Consider the following 19,797-nt stretch of genomic DNA (forward strand, 5'->3'; position numbering starts at 1 on the left):
TAGTGGCTGTCTCCCCAATTATATTTTGCAGGTACACTAAACTAAACATTCTATGGCAGTTTAAACCATGTCTGCAGACATTTTGACCCTCTTCCCACTGAGTGCCTAGGTCAGTGTCCCCTCCCCTTGAATCTGAGCCCTTGACCAATAGAATGCAGCAAATGATGTCCCATGACCTCTGAGGCTCGGTATATCAGTCACCTATCGTTTCACAAGAAATTACCCCCAAAATTAGTGACTTAAGGTAACCAAGATTTATTATCCATAGTCTCTACGGGTCAGGAATTTGGGAGTGGCTTAACTGGTGATTTTTGTTTCAGGGTCTTTTACGAGGTTTCAGTCAAGATATCAGCAGGGGATATAGTCATTTGAAGGCTTGACTAGGGTTGGAAGACCTGCTTCCAAGATGGCTCACTCACATGGCTGCTGGCAGGAGGCCTCATTTTCTTGCCATGTGAATCTCTCCATAGGATTGCTTGAGTATCACGGTAGAGCAAGTGATTTGAGAGAGAGCAGAGGCGTAATGCCTTTGTGTCCTAATCTCGAAAATCACACACCATCACTTCTACAATATTCTATTCATTAGAGGTCAGTCGCTAAGTACATTCCACACTCAAGGGAGGGAAATTAGGTGCCAATTTTTGTTTGTTTGTTTAAAAAGCCTTTATTCATTTTTGATCAGGGAAAGGACAATCTCAGTGTCAACGTGTCACCTAATCATAAATTTGAACTTACAGGATTCACTGCCCTAAAGACACTGTACCTACTGACTTTGACAACATAAAGTGAAAATCTCCTTTCTGTTCCCTAAGGTTGCGTGTTGAAAGAATTAAACAATCCCTTGCAATAGCCAACATTGGTACTTGGCCTAGGTGTAAGGTCAAATGGCAAAACAAAAGCAAAACAAGCCCAAAAGCATTGTAACTGGATAGCCCAGCAAGTACGAACATCATTGGAACAAAGAAAGTTGCAGGCACCAAATAAAACAAAAAAGGTTGGGTTCATTAGTATAAAAGAATTTGCACTTGGTTGAAGGTGAGGTCAACTATTCCACATGTGAATATGTATGCCAATCCTAATGGCTAGCATGGAACCACAGAAAAAAAGACAAAACCCTTAAATTCAATAACTATGCTGAATGTAAAATTCAAAACTTAAATTTACCCAGGACATCCTCCAAAATCTAGAGCTGAACGTTTTTCTCTTTAATGCACCAGGAAGACCTGTTGTAATGACATGACTTGGTCACACTTAGATTTGCATTTACATAAGATTTAAGGAAGACCTTTGCCCACTATTCCTTCTTATGTCTGAATATGGATATGCTTAACTACTGAGCTCATGACTAACTGCACTAAAAATGATGATACCTGCTACCATGACTTTTTCCAAGAACTCACACCACATCACAGTTAACATCCAGTATAGCTCCCTAACAATGCCCCAACAGAAAATATTTTGTTCAGTTTGGTGCTTGCTGTGACATAATAACAATACTAGAATACAATAGAATACCAATATAGAATAGTATACAAGTTAGCTACTCAGCCACTACTTCAAATATTTTAATCTAACTTTCGTTCAAACTTTAATAACTTCATACTTATTTGCCAAAATCCTTGTGTTAAATGTAACTACATCTGATATTCTTAAACTATAGCTCCCATAACACAGTTTAAGTGTTTTTCCCCTGGGTATATGTGGACATTTTAATCAAGAAAACAAAGTTATGTTATTACGATTAGCCAAAGATCTTTCTAGCAGACCACTGAATACAGCGAATCATAACAAACGCCTTTCCAGAGACAATAACAAAGTAAAATATTTTCTATTCATCAAAGGAGCTACCAGCATGCTTTGTGCCATTGAAAAGTTACTTTTCAGACTTCCCTGGAGGTGCAGTGGTTAAGAATCCGCCTTCCAATGCAGGGGACACAGGTTCGAGCCCCGGTGCTGCAAGATCCCACGTGCCGCAGAGCAACTAAGCCCATGTGCCATAACTACTGAGCCTGCCCTCTAGAGCCCACGAGCCACAGCTACTGAGCCCACATGCCACAACTACTGAAGCCCGCACACCTAGAGCCCGTGCTCTGCAACAAGAGAAGCCACCACAATGAGAAGCCTGTGCACCACAATGAAGAGTAGCCCACGCTCGCTGCAACTAGAGAAAGCCCGCACGCAGCAACGAAGACCCAATGCAACCAAAAATTTAAAAAATAAAAATAAATTAAAAAGAAAAAGTTACTTTTCAAAATATAACCAGAAGGCTTATGGTCTGCTAGAAAGCTTCCACTAATCACAACACTATAACTATACCACAGAAACTTTCATGACAAAGTCTCCAGATATACAGAGAGGAAACAACATTACTTAAAGGTATGATGGAAGCCTCAGTTAACAGGGAAATGAAGCCTTAAAGCATAGAATACACCTAACAAAAAAGGGGAACAGGGTAGACACTGTAGCTGGCTATTCATAAAGCACCACAATTTCTCCCTCTGGATCAACACTCCCTACAAAAGAAACTGTACCTTAATTATTGCTTATTTAAAATTACACTTGTACAGAGTTCTTCAGTACCTGACGCAGAAAAACAATCACACAAGGAAGAATTTATTTGAGGTTTAACATGAAATCGTACAAACAAAATTTGTATAAACACAAATCCCCATCGAGTCATAACACAGATAGCAAACGACAAAGTAAAAACAAAGAAAACTAATTGGTGGCCATACACAGTTGGACACAGTTTTGTCTTGTACACTAGAAAGTCTTTTACAAAATAATCACCTTAGATCAACAGAAGACCAATCTTCAGTGTCGTCCTGCAGGATGGGTTACTTTAGCGATCTCTGCCTGTTTTCTCCAACATCCCCCTTTAGTATGGCTGGTAATTATTTTGGTGATTGCCGCCCCCTCAGGATGCCTTGCCACAAGTGCTCTGTCGGCCTCGGCCACGACCCCTAGTACCACGTGGTCCACCAGCTGCAGCACCTCATCCTCCTTTTGGTTGCTTCTGTTGCTGCCTATGTCTTGGGTTGTGCCACTTTGATTTCACAGTTCCCAGAACCAGGTTGATGATATCTGCTTTCTAACAAGTTCTTTACTGGCTCTTCAGCTGTATGTGTAATAAAACAAAATCCTCTTCTTTCATTTGTTTTTGTATCTGTGGAAGTTCAATATTTTCAATCTCTCCAAAGGCTCCAAAATATTCTTCTTTTTTTAAAAATAAATTTATTTATTTATTTTTAGCTGTGTTGGGTCTTCGTTTCTGTGTGAGGGCTTTCTCTAGTTGCAGCGAGCAGGGGTCACTCTTCATTGAGGTGCGCAGGGCCTCTCACTATCGCGGCCTCTCTTGTTGCGGAGCACAGGATCCAGATGCGCAGGCTCAGTAGTTGTGGCTCACAGGCCCAGCTGCTCCGCGGCATGTGGGATCCTCCCAGACCAGGGCCCGAACCTGTGTCCCCTGCACTGGCAGGCAGATTCTCTGCCACTGCGCCACCAGGGAAGCCCCCAAATATTTTAATTTGTTTTTCCAAAGTATCTGGGCTCAATCCACCTACTAAAACCTTTTTGGAGGGTTCCTTCCCTTTTAAAGCTTTGACCCTTTTAACATCTATGAATTTGCCATCCAGCTTGTGTTCTTTCAGTTCCAGTGCCTTAGCAACACTATCACCATCTTTGAAAAGCACAAATCCGAATCCTCTTGATTTTCCGGCGACTGGATCTGTTTTAATTGTGCAGTCTACAACTTCTCCAAATCGAGACAGATATTCAGTCAGATCTCTCTTGCTTGTATCCCAGCGCAAGCCTCTAATAACCATTTTAGCGTCATCCTGCTGATGCTTGCTGTCGTTGATCTAGGATCCCTCTGCGAATTCCTCTCTGTTGCTGTACTCCTTCACGTCTTCATAGCGGCGGAGTTGTCAGCCCGGGGGTGCTGGTCTGCAGTCCGAGTCACGGCAGCAGAAGCCTAGGTGCCACTCTTTGAAGGAAGGAGTATCAAAATATTTGTGGACCTATTTTAATAGTACCATACCTTTCAGAAAAGTGACGCAGCTTCCATGCAGCTTGCTGGTTAGGCCAAAGTTACATAAAACACTTTCTCCATTAGCTGCCATAAAAAACCTCCACATCATCTAAGGTGGCCATGCTGTGAGAAAGCCCAGCCCACATGCAAAGACCAGTTGGTGCATCGGTTGACAGTCCAGCTTAGGTCCCAGCAAGCAGTCAACATTAATGAAAGAAAGATGAATAGATGCTTCCAGATGATTCCAGCCCTCGATTGTTGAGACACCCTCAGCCATCATCTCTCCTAGGCATTGAATTTTCCCAGCTTCCCAGACATAAGTCATCCCTAATTCTAAAATCAGATTCTTCTCAGTATAGAAGGGGTTACAGTATAGCACAGGGATTACATGCTGAGGCTCTAGATTTCCAGGGCCAAGATGCAATTCTGCGCTGCTGCTTCAAGCCACATGACCTTGGGCAATTTGTGTTAACTCACTGTGCCCCCAGGGTCCTCATCCTTAAATTAGGAAAACGCGTACAGTTGGCCCTTTGTATCCTCGGATGTGGAACTCATGGGTACAGAGGGCCAACTGCAAGGGACTTGAGCATCCAAAGGTTTTGGTAACCACGAGGGTTCACAGATACCGAGGGAGGACTGTAAATAAGTAAGTGGGTTTTGAAGATTGAATGGAGTAAGAAATTCAAAATTCTCAGTACATAATGTATGCCAGACATTGTTATTATCATTATTTTGATTATTATTTTTTTTAATTCTCATTAAATCTGTTCCTCTTCTGGTATTTCCCGTATCAGCTCATGTCACTCCAGGCTCAACATTAAAAACAACAACAACAACAAAACTTTAATTCCTCCTTCTGTTTTACCAACCATTTTTCTGGCTTTATTGATATATAACTGATACATAAAAATTATATATAATTAAGATGTACAACTTGATATACATACAATCACCACAATCAAGTTAATTAACAGATCCATCACCCCACATAGTCACCATTTTCCTTCTTTTGTGTGTGTGCATGTGTGATGAGAAACTTAAGACCCATCCTCTTAGCAGATTTAAAGTATACAATACAATATTGTTAACAATAGTCACATTGCTATACATTAGTATGTCCAGCACTTATTCATCTTGCATAACAGAAACTTCGTACCCTTTGACCAGCATCTCCCCATTTCCTCCTCCCACTACCCCCTGCTTCTATGAGTTTGACTATTTTAGTTCATTGCAGAATTGTTCACAATAAACAAAATATGAAAACAACCTAAATGTCCATCAAGAGGTGAATGGTTAAAGATATAATGCATATATACAATAAAATGATATTCAGCCTTTAAAAAGAAGGAAATCCTGCCATTTCAACAACATGGCTAAACCCGGGGCCGGTGTATGCTGAGTGAAGTAAGGCAGACACAGAAGACAAATACGAACTCACTTATGCGTGGAATCTAAAATAGTCACGAACTACTTATAATTGGTTGTCAAGCCTTGTTGATTCTACTTCCATAGTTTCCATTATCTTTTCACTGTCAAAGCCAGTTAAGGAGCAGGCCAAGTTCTCCATGGACACCAAGTAATGGAAAAGGGAAAATAAACACCACTGGGAACGATGAAGGTGCTATATCTACCAGAAATACAGTACAGAGCATAGTCGGAAGAAAGGCTTGGACAAGCCTGTGGGGTGGTCGTGAGATAAGCTCTCATCAAAAGATTGTGAGGGGAAACGTTCTGAGTAACTTCTGCCTCACCTGCTTAAAAGGGATGACTTGCTTGAACTTCTTCTCCAACCTGTGATGTGGAACATGAATATGGCTGAGTCTGACTTTGACCATGGAGAGGAAGAAATACATACTTTAAGAGGTGGTAGAATAATCAAATGGAAAGAGCCTCGCTCCCCGAATGATGTCACGAAGCAGGTTGCCCAACAGCCCTTACAGCCCAGATCATTACATGGGAGAGAGAGAAATAAACTTCTCTCTTGGTTTTCAAAATCCCTGTGTTACACCAGCTTAGCCATTCTGCTAACACAAGGGTCACTGTGACCTGCTCCTTCCATCGGCTGAGGCAGGATAGGCAGGGGCAGGGCTGGGGGGAAGACAAACCACTTTCTTAGATATGGTGCTGGTGGGTCAAGAGTAGAAAATGTGCACATATCTAGACTGACAGCCTGAGACAGCCTCACATAGCACTATCACCTTGGCAAGGAACAGGTGCAGTACGATAACCCCATGTTCCCCGGAGGAGCACAGGAGTAGCTAAGAGAACTCGAAAGAGCCTGACAGAGTCTGTGTGGACACCACCCCATATCAGGCGGCGGTGAGAACAGCTGAGCAGATACAGTGTGGAGAAATATAGATGTCACCTGAGTCTCGGACATAATCCCAGGGTGAGGGCAGGAAACCTGAAATGACAGAGATTGTTTCTGCTGCCCAAAGGAATAAGAATTAAAAATAATAATAATAATAAGGCCAGGTATAGAAGCAGAAAGTTGAAGTTCTTGCACATCTAAATTCAGCAACTGAGATTTGTATGCAAACTGAGGTGTTATAGCAACTCTGAGAGGACTAGCAACCATTTGTTGACAGATGACTGCGTTCTTTTTTTTTTAACTTTTTTTTTTTTTTTTTTTTTTTGCGGTACGCGGGCCTCTCACTGTTGTGGCCTCTCCCGTTGCGGAGCACAGGCTCCGGACGCGCAGGCTCAGCGGCCATGGCACACGGGCCCAGCCGCTCTGCGGCATGTGGGATCTTCCCGGACCGGGGCACGAACCCGCGTCCCCTGCATCGGCAGGCGGACCCTCAACCACTGCGCCACCAGGGAAGCCCGATGACTGTGTTCTTGACACCTCAGTTATGTTGGTATCATTTTCTGCCTACTCTACGAATGAGAAAACAGAATCTTAGAGATGTTATGTAACATAGCCGAGCTCTCCCATTAGGGAGTGGCAGGACCAGAATTCCAACCCAAGCCACCTGATCTGAATCCCAGGCTCTCAATTAATTAACTAATGTTCAAGGGTAAACACAACTTCAGGTTATTCGGAGGTTCTATTATTTGAAGTTGGATTGCCTGTAAAGGATTGCTATCATGTAAACTTCTTTGACATCAAATACATTTACAGCAAAGTACGCCTAAATGTATGACTATGAATTTTCACAAACTGAACGGCACCCGTATAATCAGCACCCGTTACAAGAAAAGGACATGAGAAGAACCCCAAAGCCCCCACTGTCACCCTTAGAGTCACTACCCCCACCCCAAGGCCAGTCCTTCCCCCAGAGCTCACTATTCTGTGTTCCATAGAGTCAGAGGTTAGTTCTTGCAGACTTTTCCTTTGCGGGCCTGGCTCGCAAAACTAGAAGTCTCCATTCCTCTTTTTAAAGTTACTTCATCACAGAGAAGAAACCAAGGCTTTGCATGCTCAACTCATCAGCTTTCCTCTGTCTGTCAGAGATTTTTAGGTCAATTCAACCTGGCAAACATTTACTCAGCTGTAAGCTGGGCACTTTGTGTGTACTGAACAATGGGTTAGAGAAACAAATTAGACAACCGTGTCCCCGCCTCCTAAAATAGCGAAGGAACATGATTGGGTACCAGTGTGCTCTCAAACCTCTTTGGAGACTGTAAAGAGCTAAATACATGCAAGATGGTCTTACGGATTATATACGGCTGGTATGCAGTTGCCTGGTAAGGTATGACTGGCATCTTAAGGTGTCTGGACTGAGTGCGTTTACAAGGATCCCATAGATCCCCTGGGTGCTGCTGAATTGGAGAATAGGTTCAGATATATTTGGGGTTGCACTTTTGGGGGCCTATTTTCCCAGACAGCTGCTGATAAACAGTTAAATTTCAAATTGTCCTTTGTGTTTTCCAGAAGTTCTTGGGTTATTATGAAAACATCTTAGGGGCAGGAAGTAGGCCTAGATGTAGCCACTTATTGTCTCATAGCCTGTTTCCTGAGAGTATCAATCACTGTTCCCTGTAATTCTCTAGGCAGAACCGGTATATAGACTACCTGTAAGTGTGTCATGTGTGTGTCTGCAGAAAAATGTAGACTCCATAGACAAACACAATTTTCACTTTAATTTCCACATTTAAGGAGAATCTCTTCCCCTGTTTCCAGTTTTTAAAAGTCATGCTTTACAACCTAAGTGTCCATCGACAGATAAATGGATAAAGAAGATGTGGCACATATATACAATGGAATATTACTCAGCCATAAAAAGAAACGAAATTGAGTTATTTGTAATGAGGTGGATGGACCTAGAGTCCGTCATACAGAGTGAAGTAAGTCAGAAAGAGAAAGACAAATACCGTATGCTAACACATATATATGGAATCTAAAAAAAAAAAAAATGGTCATGAAGAACCTAGGGGCAAGATGGGAATAAAGATGCAGACCTACTAGAGAATGGACTTGAGGATATGGGGAAGGGGAAGGGTAAGCTGGGATGAAGTGAGAGAGTGGCATGCACATATATACACTACCAAATGTAAAACAGATAGCTAGTGGGAAGCAGCCACATAGCACAGGGAGATCAGCTCGGTGCTTTGTGACCACCTAGAGGGGTGGGATAGGGAGGGTGAGAGGGAGGGAGACACAAGAGGGAAGAGATATGGGGACATATGTATATGTATAACTGATTCACTTTGTTATAAAGCAGAAACTAACACACCATTGTAAAGCAGTTATACTCCAATAAAGATGTTTTAAAAAATTAAAAATAAAAATAAATAAATAAATAAAAGTCATGCTTTAGTAGTCATTACTTCCCAGAAGACAGAGCCCACCTTATTTTTCTTTATCTCTGAAAAGCAGTTGACCTGCTTATCTTCAGTTTGTCCAACAGACCCCTCTGCCTCCACCTTCCTCTGTGCCCCAAGAGAAGACCTCTGGCTCTGCCCCAACAGGCCCCCTGGCCCTCTGGCTGCATAGGTGGGTTCCAACAATGGGAAACAGTGCCAGGAGATCAGAAAGAGAGCTGGCTGCATCCGTCCTCCACACACTTCTTGTGCTGTTTTTCCCTCTCGCTCTCCCTCTCCCTCTTGCCATGTCCATCTCTCTCCATCTCTCTCTCTGTGACTGCCCCCTCTTCTCCTCCCTTCAGCCTTCGGGCTGGCAAAGTGACCCATCACACTGCTCTGTTGTCCTTTTATAAAACTTTCCTTGAAGTACCTAGACTGAATGTACCAGCAATATCCTGCTAGGACATTAACTGATACAGTAGCCAAATCCAGCACTGAAACCTGGGTAGCTCGGCTCAAAGCATGGTTCTTCCAGGCTTGTTGATAAAGATACTATCTAGCTTCTTCAACCAGGAATTATTTGGAAGTTTTTTTGGTCCTCATAAGGGTCCCGGGCAAAATTATGCCATCTGTCTTCTTCATGTGCATGAATATATTTTTTCCATGGGTGGGATAGGTGATCTTTCACCTTTAGGAAGGGACTTGCAAGACCCAAAGCATCTTTTCTGAGATTTTATGAAATCTTGAAACTTAAAAAAAAAAATGCACGCAGAGAGGAGCAGACAGGGGCCACTCGGATCACTATTAAAACATATTAACACTTTAGGTCCTGAATTTGTGCGTGTCTTCCAACCTCTGCAATTCCAACTTCCCATGTTTATGCAGCCCCTCTCACGTGTGCCTGGACTGCAGGGGCGCACACAGGACACACCGTGAAGAGGGATTCAGTACCACTGTTGCCAGGCTGGACAATTCCAGAGGATATAAGTCCTTGTGCCCAGTGGGGACTCAATACTAAAGTTGACAACAGAGATGTAGATCTACTGGGATGACTGAATTTCTAAAATGTCCTTTTTCATCGTTGATCTTCCTGGAAATTATTCCAGAGCATCTCTGCCCACTTCTGTACCGTTCCAGCATTTGGGGGGTTTTGAAATGCAAATTCATATCTGCATTTGGTGATTGTTAGGGTCGCACAATATTTAGGCTCCATTCAGTTCTATAGATTTATGAAAATTTATACATAATATATACATAATTTCTACATACTTTTAAAAAGTTCTCCTCCATTGCAAATTGCCTTTAATTAAGAACCTGATAGCAGTATGTTTATTTTTTTATCTTCATGAACTGGTCTAGAAGTAGGCCGGAGGAGAACATATTTAATTTAAAAGAAATAGTCAAGAAAATTTAGCAAATAGACAAAAGCAAAGGGAAATGCCACCCAAAATCTCCTCGCCCCAACAAAGCCATTCTAATATCTCCATACATTGTACTCAGATATTTTTCTAAGTAGAGGTATGTTTGTTTCACATACAGACTGTAAACTGCACGTACTGTGTTGTTTCTAACATTTTCCACTTTATCAAACATTTTTAAAAATTGAAATACAATTGATTTACAATATTAGTTTCAAGTGTTGAATTCAACTATGTTGAATCACAACATAGTGATTCAAAATCTTTACAAATTATACTCCATTTAAAGTTATTATAAAATATTGACTATATTCCCTCTGCTGTACAACAGACCCTTGTTGCTTATTCAACTTACCAAGCATTTGCCTTTTACAACAGAATCATAATTTAACTTTTTAATTGTTTTTTCAATACTCTACAGTTAGATATTCTAAATCTATTCTAATTTTTTTCTGTTACAAACAACTTCTTGATGAACATCTTAATTCAAAAAGCATTTCTATGCAAATCAAAACTACAATGAGGTATCACCTCACACCAGTCAGAATGGCCATCATCAAAAAATCTAGAAACAAATGCTGGAGAGGGTGTGGAGAAAAGGGAACCCTCTTGCACTGTTGGTGGGAATGTACATACAGCCACTATGGAGAACAGCATGGAGGTTCCTTAAAAAACTAAAAATAGAACTACCATACGACCCAGCAATCCCACTACTGGGTAAATACACTGAGAAAACCATAATTCAAAGAGAGTCATGCACCACAATGTTCATTGCAGCACTATTTACAATAGCCAGGACATGGAACCAACCTAAATGTCCATCAACAGATGAATGGATAAAGAAGATGTGGCACATATGTACAATGGAATATTACTCAGCCATAAAGAGAAACAAAACTGGGTTATTTGTAGTGAGGTGGATGGACCTAGAGTCTGTCATACAGAGTGAAGTAAGTCAGAAAGAGAAAAACAAATACCGTATGCTAACACATATATATGGAATCTAAAAAAAAAAAAAGGTTCTGAAGAACCTAGGGGAAGGATAGGAATAAAGGTGCAGATGTAGAGAATGGACTTGAGGACACAGGGAGGGGGAAGGGTAAGCTGGGACGAAGTGAGAGAGTGGCATGGATATATATACACCACCAAATGTAAAATAGATAGCTAGTGGGAAGCGGCCTCATTAGCACAGGGAGATCAGCTCGGTGCTTTGTGACCACCTAGAGGGGTGGGATAGGGAGAGTGGGAGGGAAACACAAGAGGGAGGAGATATGCGGATATATATATGTGTATAGCTGATTCACTTTGTTATACAGCAGAAACTAACACACCATTGTAAAGCAATTATACTCCAATAAAGGTGTTAAACAAAAAAGCATTTCTAATGTTTTTATTTATGATTATTTCCTTAGGAATCATCCCCCCCAAAAAAAGAAAAAGATCAGATTATGTTCTCACAGCTCCTTTTATATCACAATCATGTATTATATATTGGAATCGTTACTAGATGAATGTCTGCTGTGTCTCTTACATTATAACCTCCCCAAGTGTGGCACATTGTCTGTTTTGCTCATCATTTAATTTCCCAGCACCCAGCACAGTGCCTAAGACATACTAGGTGCACAATAAATGCGATATTGAGACAATGAATAGGCAAATAAGTCAGTAATGCAAAACATTCTGTTTCTGCAAAACAGAAAACAACCCTAATGTATACAGGGACCTAAAGAGTTTTATAATGTTATTAGGACAACTGAATAGCTATTTTATAAAAAATTAATTAGATCTTTACCATTACCATATGTCATAATAGATCAGAGATTGATTAAAGAGTTACATATTTAAAAAGCAAGCCACACACATCCACAAATAAGATATGAGTGAATATTTGTTCTAAATTATATAACAATGAAAGAAATCTGAAAGTGTAAATTTTCTGGACCATACAAAAGTATAGAATTTCTACACATCAAAAATATCACAAACTGGACTTCCCTGGCAGTGCAGTGGTTAAGACTCCGTGCTTCCACTGCAGGGGGCACGGGTTCTATCCCTGGTCGGGGAATTAAGATCCCACAGGCCCTGCGGTGTGGCCAAAAAAAATCACAAACAAAATTAAATAAGTAGGATTCCTAGAACAATACTTGCTCAGGTATGGAACATGAAGGATTAATATCCTTCTTCTAACAGCAGTCTGCATGCATCTATAAGAAAGAAAAATTTTAAACTAGTTGATAAATGGGAAAAGGATGTGAAAAATTTACATATGTAAGATAAATTACATATGGAAATTAAACATAAAAATGTTTAACTTTAATAGTGGTGGAATAAATTCTACTTAATCAGTGGCCATTTTCACATATCAAGACTAGAAAACTCTATTAATGTTCAATGTTGATGAGAGTCTGTTAGAGTCACATAATTTGCTGGAAGTAGTGGACATCGGTACAATCTTTCAAAATCGGTACGCGGGCCTCTCACTGTTGTGGCCTCTCCCGTTGCGGAGCACAGGCTACGGACGCGTAGGCTCAGCGGCCATGGCTCACGGGCCCAGCCGCTCCGCGGCATGTGGGATCTTCCCGGACCGGAGCACGAACCCGTGTCCCCTGCATCGGCAGGCGGACTCTCAACCACTGCGCCACCAGGGAAGCCCTCAAAATCTTTGATAAGCTTTTCTTCAATATATGCCACGTCTCCTCACCACTGCCTTGTCATTTTGTGTCCTTATATTTACTTTGTATCAATGCAACTGTATGTTGACTTATTTGTCTTCCCCCACAGCATAAGGATATACACACACCCATCCTTAAGTAAAAATATTTTTTAAAGTATGAGGTTTTTTCCCATATATTTTCACCACAAACAGCTGCTATTATCAGCATTATTATTTTTGAATCTTGGAAATCATTGTAAGAGTAGAAGTTAATTTCTTAATTTAGTAATGGGTGTGCCATTGTTCTCAGCGTTTCAGCTGCTCTTACTAAGCTGTCTCTCAAGGGCTTCTCTCTTAAGGAACTCTTGCATCCCCTGCCAAGAAATAGAAAGGGATAGAGTAAAAGTATCCGGGATAAGGAGGGGTTTTGCCGAGCTCAGGCTCTCTCGAACTAGTGGCATGGAGACGTGAAGAAAAATGGTGTTAGAGAAGATAAATGAGTGACTTTGCATTACTTTAAAAACAGAACTAAGGGGAGGTACAATAAAAGAGAATGGGAAAAAGAGTTTGTATTGAGGTCAGCATTAGCAGAGCACGACGCTGTTGTCCTCAACAATGGACAGGGTAGGCTGCAGAATTCCTGGACCCTCTAAGTAAAGATAATGTTCGCCAGTAGGTGGCAGTCACACGTCTAGAATAGCCCGGGACATCGCAGACCAAGTAATTAGCCTTACTGATGTGTTTCCTCTGGCCACCCAGCACCGTGAATTCTTATTTCATATTGGGCTTTGGATGCATTTTACTATTCCATGCAATTTGTCAGTGCTCCTGACAACGGGTCCAAATCAAGGCCCAAAGTAGTTACTGCTGTCGAGGTTACCAGTGTGGTTTTCCTTCCACTGTTTAGGAATCTACTCTTAGACCTCTCTATGTATTTTTTCTCCTTGGGAACTTGACACTACTTCTGCCTTAGAAATGATCATAAATGATATCCCAGACAAACGTTTCTTACAAAAAGAATGAGTAGTACAAGGAATTGGCCAGCTGGGGTTTTGCTTTGTATCGGTTTGGTTTTCTCGTTTGGTAGATTTAAACAAAGCTTTCCAATATTTTCCTTCCCAAGCAAGACTAACATTGAACAAACCATGTTAGATCACAATGGTATGAGATGCTAACCTATTTTGACAGATGCTTCTGTTGTAGGTTCTCATTCTATTTAAGGTGCACTTAAGTCTCTGAGTTTGCCCAGCAAGATATCAGAAATACAGATACCACCCTTTTATAAAAAGCTTTGTTCTCAAGACAGAGAACACTGTGCATGCAGTGTTTATATATATGCATACAACTAGAATGAACCAAATATAATGACGCTAACACTGATCTAGATTTTCACAGCCATATATTACTTGAGTGGCTTATGCCCATGTTTCCTACTAAGAAAGGATATCCAGTGGAGACCCAGAGGGTCAGATGGGCTCTTCGAATGAGCCAGTGAATCATCTTCAGCCCCAGGATCTCTTCTGTTATTTTTCACAGGATCTGCAGCTACGCAGGAGAACAGGTTGCAAAGTTCAGAGTAGCTGCACTTACATGGGGAGCTGGGTGTTTGGAGGTTTGTCTTGCGGGAGAAAGAAGTTTCTCTGAGAGCTACCACATCATATTATGGGAAAACATGATAAACCACTATTTCATGTGACAGAGCCTACAGCAAGGCCAGTGACTGAATGTTGGTTATGGGTCACTCCTCGCCTGAATCCACAGGAACACTTCTCTCTGCAAAGGCCTCTGACTCTGGCCCCAGGCCATCATCAGACTGTGTCCTAAGTCGCCATGTTTGACAACTGTCTGCAAAAATAAACCATTTTAGCTGCCATATAAGATAAAGAGGTTCTCAGTTTCGTAGTATTGACCTCCGCAAATGAAGAATGTCCTCCAAACTCTAAAACAAGAAGTCGTTCAGAGGTTCTATATAAGCATGGGTTATCTACAGATACGTTGATTACAGAACATGTTACAGCTGAGTCCTAAGTGCTATTGAATTCACAGTAACATCAGCTCTGGTTTATGTTTCACCAGTCCCTATGTCCAAAGGGGAAGCCAGTTGTTGGGGAATTGTAGTTAGTGTAAGTCAATATTTCAGAGGAAAAGCATTAGGGATAGACCTTTTTTAGCTATACCTCCCCACTCACCAAACACTCTTCTTTTTTTTTTTTTTTTCTCAAACACTCATTCTTGACTAGGAATATTCATTATGGAGAACAATTTCACCCTTCGTGGTGGTAGAAAATTTCCCTGTGTCCTTCACTGCCCACTCTTTGTACTTTTTTTTTTTTTTTTTTGTACTTTTTTTTTTAACACAGTTTTTTTTTTATTTTTAAAGACACCAATTGTAGTTGAACATTTGTTATTTTTTTTTTAATTTTATTTATTTATTTATTTATTTTTGGCTGTGTTGGGTCTTCGTTTCTGTGCGAGGGCTTTCTCTAGTTGTGGAAAGCGGGGACCACTCTTCATCGTGGTGCGCAGGTCTCTCACTATCGCGGCCTCTCTTGTTGCGGAGCACAGGCTCCAGACGCGCAGGCTCAGTAGTTGTGGCTCACGGGCCTAGTTGCTCCGCGGCATGTGGGATCTTCCCAGACCAGGGCTCGAACCCGTGTCCCCTGCATTGGCAGGCAGACTCTCAACCACTGCGCCACCAGGGAAGCCCACACTCTTTGTACTTTATCGGGAGTTTATTTGGTACTTTTCACCCTCTTTCTGTACTTAGTTTTCAGTCTTGGTTAATGCCAAAAATGAACCACCTAATTTCAAAGTCATTTAAGTTCATATTATATACAGATATGTTTGCGCATATATACATATGATTATCTTCACATATATAACTATTCACATATTTATGTTTATATCACTCATATATGGATGCATGTGCAGAAAAGGATTTGGCCCTTTTTATTTAAAACTAAGAACATATTATGGACTGAATATGTGTGTACCCCCCAATTTCATATGTTAATGTCCTAGTGCATAATATGATGGTATTAGGAGGTGGGGCTTTTGAGAGGTAATTAGGTTTAGGTGAAGTCATGAGGATGGAGCCCCAAGAGGAAGAGATACCAGAGCTTCCTCTCTCCACCGTAAAGACACAGGGATAAGGTGGCTATCTGCAAGACGGTAAGAAGGTCCCCATCAAAAACCGAATCTGCCCAGCACCTTGATCTTGGACCCTCCAGCCTCCAGAACTGTGAGAAAGAAATGCCTGTTGTTTAAGCCACCCAGTCTATGGTATTTTGTTTTAGTAGCCCAAGCTGACTATGACATAATATATTAATATACATGAAGAGGGTACAGCGTGGAAGGCCATGTGCCTACCTGTCAACAATAGTTATTTTGCATTGTGGAATTGCTTCCTTTGCTGATCACTCTTTCTTTCTTTTTTATCTGTGTTTTCCAAGTTTGCTGTAATAATCAAATATTACTTTTATAGTTAGAAAAAAACATAATGCAACAGTTTTTGAAAAAAACATATCCAATTGGAATAATAAAGCAATATGTTCCAATAAAAACGGAAAGGTGTTATTGGTCTTAGAGCCTGTCAGCCAGGATGATTCTCAAGTCTGTCTACCAGGCGCTGACTCGGCCAGTATTACTTGAGTGTTTCCTCACCGTAAACAGAGGTGGTAACACATGGCTGATCCTATTCAGGAATGTTGAGCAAAGGAGAGGGTTATAAGAAAGCTCTGTGTATGTACCTAGACTGCCGATGTGAAAATGTGCTGACTCACTTGAGTTACATTTGCACTTTCTGGGAACCGGCTGTGCATCTCCCAGCAGCTGGGGCCATGCAGGAGCCCTCCAGCGGAACTCCCCGAAGCCCCTGTGCAACACTCGCAAATGGTAACAATTTGGCAGAGCTGCCAAAGTCAAGACTGCAAGAGTCCCAGGCTTCATTCCAACCGTCAAGAGTCAAGGTGTGTTTCATAGGATATTCGGACCATGGAATTCCATAGCAACTGGGGTTATCAGCTAAAATACGGGGCACTTGGATAAATTTGAATTTCAGAGAGAGATGCACAATAAATAATTTTTAGTATATTTCCCAAATATTGAACAGGATATACTTATACTTTTTTAAAAAATTATTCATTATCTTGTCGACTGAAAGAAATGCACAACAGAAAAGTTGAGAATGATATTTTATTCAGCGGACTTTCTGAGGACTTCAAGCCTGGGAGGCAGCCTCTCAGAGCTATCTCGTATAACGCTGAGAAGCTCCTCCGAAGAGGTAAGGGAGGAACCAGGATATCTAGGAGTTGTTGCAACAAAGACCAGGCAGTCGGAACATCAAAAGATTACTGTTAATTAAAGAAAACCAGATATCTCAAGTTAAGGAATTTAACGCTTTCCTATGTATGAAAAGATGCAAGAGTCTGGGTTCATTGAAATCATGCCTTTGATGTTCACCTTAGTTATCTCCAGCCAGGATCCTCTTCTTTCCCACCTGAGTTCCCTGAGGGCTCACCATATGGGGCATCTGTAGTGGCTTGATGGTTGCAACATCCTTTGTTTACTGAAATGGCAGACAACATTTTTCACAATCTGAAATTCAAATTTAACTGAATTTTTTATTTGTTAAGTCTGGTAGCCCTAATGGGGAACATTCACCCGCCCCCTTCCACTTTGGTTTGTTGGTTGGTTTTTACTTATTAAACTCAGTTACTTAATAGTTTAGGTTTTACAAATACATGCTGAGCCTTTCAGGAAGGCACCACTGCAGGTAAAGCTGGCATGCAATAGACAATGGGAGGCCACCTCGACAGTGTCAATGGTGGGGCTGGCTGGTTGGAAGCACAAGGTGGCTGTCAGGGCTCCCCTGGGCCTCCTCTCAAGACACTGTAAACTGTAAAGAGCTCTAAGTGTGACTGTTAGGGCCACATCTTAGCCTTCCTTTGGCCATTGTACAAACGGAGCACCTGCAAAATGCAATGAGCTCACCTAGCTGTAGACTGAAGCCATTGTTCGGCCCCAGTGAAACTTGCCAGGGGCAAGGAAGGACTGGGAAACAAGAAAGGGCAGCCCAGCACGGGGTCAAGATTGTGCCACAGCCTGACTTTCCACAAGGACTCTCTTGTCTCTGGATGGTGGGAGTGTTGATGTAAGGGAGCCTGGGATGGAAAGTCAGCTTTCCCTGTAGGTGACTCAAACAGCCAGCCAGCTGGCAGGGCTCATAGGCTGAGAGTGTGAGGGGCCTGACCCAGTGCCTCTTGGCCACCAGCCAAATGCCTCAGATCCCCACTGCTGGCCTCATACTCTGGGAACACTTGAACATTTGAACTACAGGATAGCATTCTCCTGTCTAACAAACACATTCAGAGGAATTCCTCTATCAGGCAAATGGTTTCCTAATAGTCAGACAACAGAAGCGAGGGTTCAGGATAAAGGTGGAGCCATAGATCAGGAGTCAGGGGTCCTGGCTGTGCAGCTTTAGTGAAATCTCTTCCCCTCTCACCACAGTCCCTCATTTATGAATTAAGAGGTAGAATTTGATGACCATGGAGGCACTTCCAACTCTATAACGCTGATAAATGGGTGAGATGCAGGATCAATAAACTCTGGTAAGGGAAAGGATTCTGTGACAGGTTAGACATAAAAAGCTCAGTTCAGGTCTCAAGGTTCGCTTTTGAATGGCGTTCTAAGGTGACAGGGGGTGGGCTGAGATCACCGAGGAATAGCAAGGGACGCGGGGCAAAGGAAGAGCCCAGCCCTCTGAGCCCCACCCCCTGAAGCTCTTCATTCCACTCCCGTAAGGCCCAGCTGTTAATAATAAGGCCACATGTACTATATGGGAGAAACTGATGCTAAATTCAATAACCATTTAGTATGTCCTTTCTCCAGGCAGGACAAAGTCTTGGCACCAGAATATAAACTATAACTGGCTGCTCATATGGGCTGAATTTCTCCCATTCATTACTAATTCAGCAAATATTTATGGAGCATCTACTCCATGCCAGGATTGTTGTAAGCTCTGAAGAGAGTATTGAAAGCCCCTTTCCCCTCTATCAGCAGAATAGAAGGAAATAGTCCACAGGGTATCACTGCTCTCTGGTTGCTAACTGAGCGAAAGCAGATTCCATGCTACTCCAGCGTTTTGTTTTTTTTCCTACCTCGTTCCCCATCTTCACCCAACGATGTTGGTTCGAATCATCCCTAGAGAAGCAAGGACAGTTATGGGTTGAATTGTGTCCCCATTCAAAGACTGAGGCAGGGTCTGGGGAACTGCCAAGGGCTGGTGCTTTGAGGCCAACCTGTTCACTGATGCCGGCGGCTCTGATGTCATATGTGCTCTGCTGGCTCTCTTCACCATCTTCCCTTGCTCTTCGTGGATTTGGGGTCTCGCCTTGAGCCTCCCAGCACCTCTCATACCCAATCCAGGCCATAGGCCCACTCCACCTCTGTTTGAAGACTTAGCTTCATTTTGTCTTCCCCTGACCTCCAGTTTCTGGCCCAATCCTGACCTTGTCTTGATACCGAGAGCTCGTGGAGGCTGCGCCCCAATTTAAATTGATGATAGGACAAGCATGTTGGAGGTTGTCCAGGGATCATGGAAGGGAGGAGTGGGGAGCAGGGAAGGGACTTCATAAAATAAGGATGCATTTGGCTCAGATCATAGGAAGAGGTCATAAGCACTCACACTTAGATTTTCCCTAGCGCTTTCGTGTGTATCGCCCTAGAGTTACGCAACCACGTGAGAGACAGTTGAGACCGATGTCATAATTATCTTTATCCAATCTCCATGTTACAGATGAAGAAACTGAGGCTCACACAGGCTACGAAACTTGACCTAAATTACACAGCTGATGAGGGCGGCATCATCTGGTTTTAATACAAGTTCTTTCTGCCCTGCCAGGCTCTCTCCTGATAGATTGGCACTCAGAAACTGAAGGAGGATG

General features: G+C 42.1%; 1 pseudogene; it reads right to left on the reverse strand.

The window, feature by feature from the left end:
- Positions 1–2,878: 2,878 nt before the first annotated feature.
- Positions 2,879–19,284, reverse strand: LOC111162793 (heterogeneous nuclear ribonucleoprotein D-like pseudogene; annotated as a pseudogene).
- Between the last annotated feature and the right edge of the window lie 513 nt (positions 19,285–19,797).

Source organism: Delphinapterus leucas, chromosome 3 (assembly GCF_059928025.1).
Source record: "Delphinapterus leucas isolate spDelLeu-1000000601 "Yukka" chromosome 3, BTC_Dleu_Yukka2, whole genome shotgun sequence".
NCBI classification, from domain to species: Eukaryota; Metazoa; Chordata; class Mammalia; order Artiodactyla; family Monodontidae; genus Delphinapterus; species Delphinapterus leucas.